This window comes from Anolis sagrei, chromosome 2 (genome assembly GCF_037176765.1).
Source record: "Anolis sagrei isolate rAnoSag1 chromosome 2, rAnoSag1.mat, whole genome shotgun sequence".
Classification (NCBI taxonomy): domain Eukaryota; kingdom Metazoa; phylum Chordata; class Lepidosauria; order Squamata; family Dactyloidae; genus Anolis; species Anolis sagrei.
The window spans coordinates 85,233,527-85,239,526 of NC_090022.1; the positions used below are offsets into that span (position 1 = coordinate 85,233,527).

The 6,000-nt window shown below is 40.9% G+C and overlaps 1 long non-coding RNA gene across 1 annotated transcript in view; it reads left to right on the forward strand.

Moving 5' to 3' along the window:
* The window catches only part of LOC132766669 (uncharacterized), a 28,306-nt gene extending 23,057 nt beyond the window's left edge, over positions 1-5,249 (forward strand). Inside the window, exons 3-4 of the long non-coding RNA XR_009630539.2 lie at positions 4,303-4,363; positions 4,925-5,249. This is a non-coding gene — a long non-coding RNA (uncharacterized lncRNA). The remainder of the gene's footprint in view (positions 1-4,302; positions 4,364-4,924) is intronic.
* Positions 5,250-6,000: the final 751 nt, after the last annotated feature.

The following is a 6,000-nucleotide window of genomic DNA, read 5'->3' on the forward strand; positions in this document are numbered from 1 at the left end:
ATTATAGCCATTGGCTCTGGCAAATCATGTTCTGGACCCATAAGAGGAGCCGAGAGGAAGACCAAACCAGCTTGTTTTCAGGCCTGAGAATGTGCTAGCTATGGAGGCCTGTGGAATACACACAGACCAATTAGGATCTCCAATGTGTGACCAAGAAACCAAAGCTCCAGTAAGCTTTGCAGACAGATTCCAGACATTGCCCCAGTTGAGAGCTTTGACCAGAGGTTGTTTGAAAAGAGAAGACTGGAACTGGGACAGATGCCGAGAATAACACTGGTAAATTTCAAAGTTTGGGGGTAGGGTGTGAGTCCTGTTTACTCAGCAGCTTTTAAATCCTCTCAGCAACCCTGTTCTTGGTGTGTATGCAGAGTCACATCCTATTATTCTGGATTAATTAAGGTGTCCTGCTTGGACTCCCCTGCCTGGCAGAAATTTCGACAAACTGCTCTCCTACCACTTCATCAACCATGTTTATACAGCATACTTTCCAAAGAAAATACAGTCCCTGGCTCCTATGCACAGCTCCTGCAGAGGATGAAAAGCTGCTCTCAGTCCAATGCTTATTTTTCCTTGCGCCCCTTCCCTGTGGCATCCACAGTGAGAAAATAGCCATCTCTTTGACTCAGCTGGGACCACATGTCTCCTTCCATCCAGTTCCATCTCATGCACACTACAAGGCTCTTCTGTTGCAGGCAAGGGAGTGAGTGAGAGATCAGCCAGAGAGAACACAAATCGGTGCTTTACTTCCCCTCGGCCCCAAAAAGGCAGTGTTTGAAACCATTTCCTTTCCAGGCTTAGAAAATGTTTTTGTAACCTTCCTATTTTCCCCTCCCAACCCCCTCCAACTGGAGAGAGAGGTTCTAGCAGGATGAATCAAACAGGATCTTTAATATCTGCTTACACCCATAATTTGTTGTTTGGACTTGGCCTCATGTAAGCCGCTCCGAGTCCCCATCGGGGAGATGGTGGCAGGGCATAAATAAAGATGATGATGATGATTATTATTATTATTATCTGCCTCATCCAAAACAGCAGTAGTCTAGAGGGAAAGGACAATATACAGGGACTTCCCTTTTCAATGAAAAGCAGGCCAACAGCAGGTGGGAGAAGAAGGAACATTTACTCTTAGTCTCCTCTTGTTTTGTTCCCTGAGTTAAGTAACATTGATTGTTACCAAACAGCCAAGCAATATATAGAACAAGGAATGTTTTCCAAAAGATTTTTTTTTTAAAAAAACCCTTTACATTGTGCTATTTCACCAAAGAAAGAAATCTTCTAAACCAGCATTTCTCAACCTGGAGGTCAGGACCCCGGGGGGGGGGGGTCACAAGGGGGGTATCAGAGGGGTCGCCAAAGACCATCAGAAAACATGGTCATGGGGGTTCTGTGTGGGAACTTTAGCCCAATTCTATTGCTGGTGAGGTTCAGAATGCTCTTTGATTGTAGGTGAACCATAAATCCCTACAACTCCCAAATGTCAAGGTCTATTTTCTCCAAACTCCACCAGTATTCAAATTTGGGCATACTGAGGATTTGTGCCAAGTTTGGTCCATATTCATCATTGTTAGAGTCCATAGTGCTCTCTGGATGTAGGTGAACTACAATTCCAAAGCTCAAGGTCAGTGCCCACCAAACCCTTTCGGTATCTTCTGTTGGTCATGGGAGTTCTGTGTGCCAAGTTCAGTTCAATTTCATCATTGGTGGAGTTCAGAATGCTCTTTGATTGTAGATTAACTACAAATCCCAGCAACTACATCTCCCAAATGACAAAATCAATCTCCCCAACCCCATTAGTATTCAAACTTGGGTGTATCGGGTATTTGTGCCAAATTTGGTCCAGTGAATGAAAATACATCCTGTATATGAGATATTTACATTACAATTCATAACAGTAGCAAATTACAGTTATGAAATAACAATGAAAATAATTTTATGGTTGGAGGTCACCACAATATGAGGAACTGTATTAAAGGGTTGCAGCATTAGGAAGGTTGAGAACCAGTGGTCTAAAAGCTTAGTCCACGAAAGAGTGTACTGTACTGCCAGGTTCTCTGTTGTTGTTGTTTCTGCAGCAGACTAACATGCTTGCTTGTCTGGAAATTGTAGACCACTTGCTTTATCAATGGCTTTTAAAAGGATAAGGCAAATATCCCACAACTGGAGACTGGAGAGCTGAGTTAAACCAGCTGTGGATTTTTTTTCCAGATTAGACACTTTATGACTCAACATCTGGGGGAACAGGGGTGTGCCATGAAACCTGACCTTGTGTGGAAAGTGAGCTGTTTCCTTTGCAAGGACCAGGGTTCAGCTTACTATTTTTATAGCTTACTTCTAAAACAGACACAGGTTTAAACTGGTAGGGTAAGAATAATCATTTGAGGCTGGATCCACATTAGCAATATAAACCAGCTCAATTGTGCATTGTCCTGCCCCAATTTTACTCCAGCTAAAGTGACATTATGACATTATAATACAAAGCTGATGCCTACTGATAACTACGCCATCTCCCATCCAGAATTTACAATAGGGAATATCTCATTTTTTCCACACTCACACTACTAGAGATACTCAATTTTGTTGTTGTTGTTGTTGTTGTTATTAAAATGAAGAATAATTTTAACCAACATAAACTTACCAGTATTCCAATGGGAAGTGTGGGTATGTTTTTGGCTGATGAGATAATCAAGTTAATTAGGGTTGCTGTTGCTGTGTGCTTTCAAGTTGTTTCAAACTTAGGGCAACCCTAAAGTCTAAAGTTTAGGGCAGAGGCCAAGTAAATGAGGGCCGAATCAGTGTGCTGATGACCCCCAGTTACTGCCATTGTCCATTTACCCATCTGATCTTCTTACTATTCATCTACACCAGTGAGGAAGCAACGGACAGTCCTCAAAGTGACTTGCACATTCACTTCTATGTATCTGGTCACAACATGGCAAACAATAGATGCTTGTCATCTATCTACCCCAGGGGGTACTCAAACTAAGACCTGTGGCTGGATGTAGCCCTCCAAGATCATTTACTCCGCCTCCATCCTAAACTTTAGACTTCTTTTTCTACAGCTTTCCACCTTACCCAGAGTTATTGTATTGAAGTATGACAGTCTCAGTTTAATCATCTTGGCTTCTGGGGAGAAATAAAGCAGCCTCATTTAGTGGTTTAAGGACTACAGGCAGCCCACAGGTTACATGTAGCCCACCCCTGTTTTATATGCCTGAAAATTGTATAGTTTTAAATAATGCTATCTGTATTATCTAATATACCTGGGAAAATTATCAAAATGATCAGCGTGCAGTTTTCCTGGTCTGTTTTTACACTGTATTCTCCAGCCTTTTTGAACAGAGGTCAGTCTTAGGAACATATTACTTATTTTTGTTAAGACAACCAGCAATTACACGCCTGGGTTCTCTAAAACCTCTCAGATGAACAACATATGCACACGGTGATTTATTTTCAGTTTGTCAATAAAGAATGCAACTTTTTCACTTATCATCATAATTTATCTCCGTTCGTAAAGATGCAGCCTGCCATGCCATCCTGAAAACGGCAATTTGGGCATCTTCCCTTCTTTTTCTACAGTGAAGACAGCTACTAATGACTCTTTTCTACAATCTCTTTATCCTGTTTAGATATTTTTTTTTCAGTCCCCTGGTCATTCATTTCCACAATCACTTGTTTTTTTATTATTCATAGTAATTACCACTAAAGATTTTCATAATTAAAGCAAGCATGCCTGCAGGTATTACAGAGAAGGCATGGAATGAATTCACTGATAATAAAGTCTGACATTAATCCAGTGCAATGTTTTTTGCATATTTTATTATATTCACAATACTATTTTTGTAATGAGCCTGCCATTCCTATTCCTCAATCTGTAGTAGCAGCATCCTTGAACAGATCCCTGAGTGTAGAAATGGAGACTCACTAGATTTCTTTTCCCATACTGACTCCATCATAGGGACAGATTGTACAAAATAATTCACATACATACATCCGCCCTAACTTAATTTTCCTCCAAAGGTTTCAAGAGTAGATGGCTAGAGATAGAACTATCTCAAATTAACTACAGACAAAGCTGTCTCCATTTTAGTGAAGGCTGTCTGGGCCCGAAATAAAATTCTTGATTAGAATGGAATGCTGCCAAGTTAGTTTCATTGTGATCGTATGAAGCTTACTCTCCCTCGCTATTTTATTATAAATTCTAGGAAAGCAGAAGGAAATCAACATCTGTTTCCACAACATGCTATCCTAGAGAGTATATTGAGTGGTGCTACGTGCTTATTTCTCCTTTCCTGTCAATGACAGGGTTGCAAGGATACATCTCCAGGGGAACCAAACAACTGTGGTACTGCCAGGAACTCCTAAGGTAGGACGTGGCTATTGTTTGAAGATTGTTGGTCCAAGGCAGATAGAGAGTAGATCAAGATCTATATAGCAAGGAGTCGACGTTAGTGCAGAGCAGAAAACGGGCTCTGTTCATGATTATGATAATGATCCTGCAGGCCTGAAAGATTCCCACCCTCATCTTAGGCACATTTATACAATTGAATTTTCTGGCCCAGCATACCTGTCCGAACATATCTCCCCCTATGAACCGGCCCAGATGTTAAGATCTTCTAGGGAGGTCCTGCTCTCGGTCCCGCCGCCTTCGTAGGCACAATTGGTGGGTATGAGGGACAGGGCCTTCTCAGTGGTGGCCTCTCAGCTCTGGAACTCCCCCCTAGTGGTATTAGATTGGTTTCCTTATGGTTTTCAGAAAGAAAGTCAAAAGCTGGCTGTGGAACTAGGCATTTGGGGAATAGCACAACCACAGTGCAATATATATCCACAGAATCGACTATGTTTGGACTATGTTTGCAGAATTAGGTGCAATGTTTTTAACATTTTTAATTGTATTTATATGCTTTGTTATTGTTTATTCATTCAGTTGCTTCTGACTCTTCATGACCTCATGGACCAGCCCAAGCCAGAGCTCCTTGTCGGCCGTCACCACCTTTAGCTCCTTCAAGGTCAAGACAGCCACTTCGAGGATATCATCCATCCATCTAACACTGAAAGTATTGGTTTTATATATTGGGTTGTGTTTTTAAAAGGTCTTATTGTATGTACTTTTTAATTCTGTTTTAAATGTGGTTTTAAGTGTATATTGTTAAGGCATCAAATGGCTGCCTGGTTGTAAGCCGCCTCGAGTCACCTTCAGATTCGAGAAAGGTAGGATAGAAATGTCGTAAATAAATAAATAATAAATCTCATCCTTGGTAGGCCCCTTTTCCTTTTTATATGCTTTATTTTGATTTTATAGTTTAATGTGTTGTATATTTGTATGCTTTTATGTTTCAGTGTGGCATTGAATAATTGCCAAAACTGGAAGGAGTTCTGAGTCCCCTCCGGGGTGAGATAAAGCAGGGTAGAAATACAGTAAATAAACGAATAAACTTTTCCCCTTTAGCATCTTTAGAGGATTTTTTCCACTCTTTCTCTTACACACACACACACACACAAATGTGAATATGTGTATAGGTGCACCTAAGATTATTTTACTGCATGCAAAAATGTCATGAGCAAATGAGATGAATATGCATCACATTTGCAAATATAAAGGGAACATATTCATCTCATTCTTTCTTGACATTTTTGTATGCAGTAAAATAATCTTAGGCGCACATATACACACATTCACATTTGTGTGTGTGTGCGTGCGTAAGAGCTACAGGTTGAACATCTGGTGATAAACTTCCATAGAATGTACAAAATATCATGTGGATGTATGAAGGTATATGGCAATTTAGCAACATCCTGCATTATGTTTTAGTATAAATTTGACTAAAGAGGAAGCCTGGCCCTCTTTGTTCTCTGCCTGCAAAGCTTTCCACCCGGCGCCAGAGTTTGTACCAATTCCCTTGGGATGTGGCCCGCAGGCCACAGGAGTGTAAGCTGAACCCCAGTACTTACATAGTGTTGTCTTCAAACTGGGGGTCACCTCTAGATGGAAAGATAGGCCCT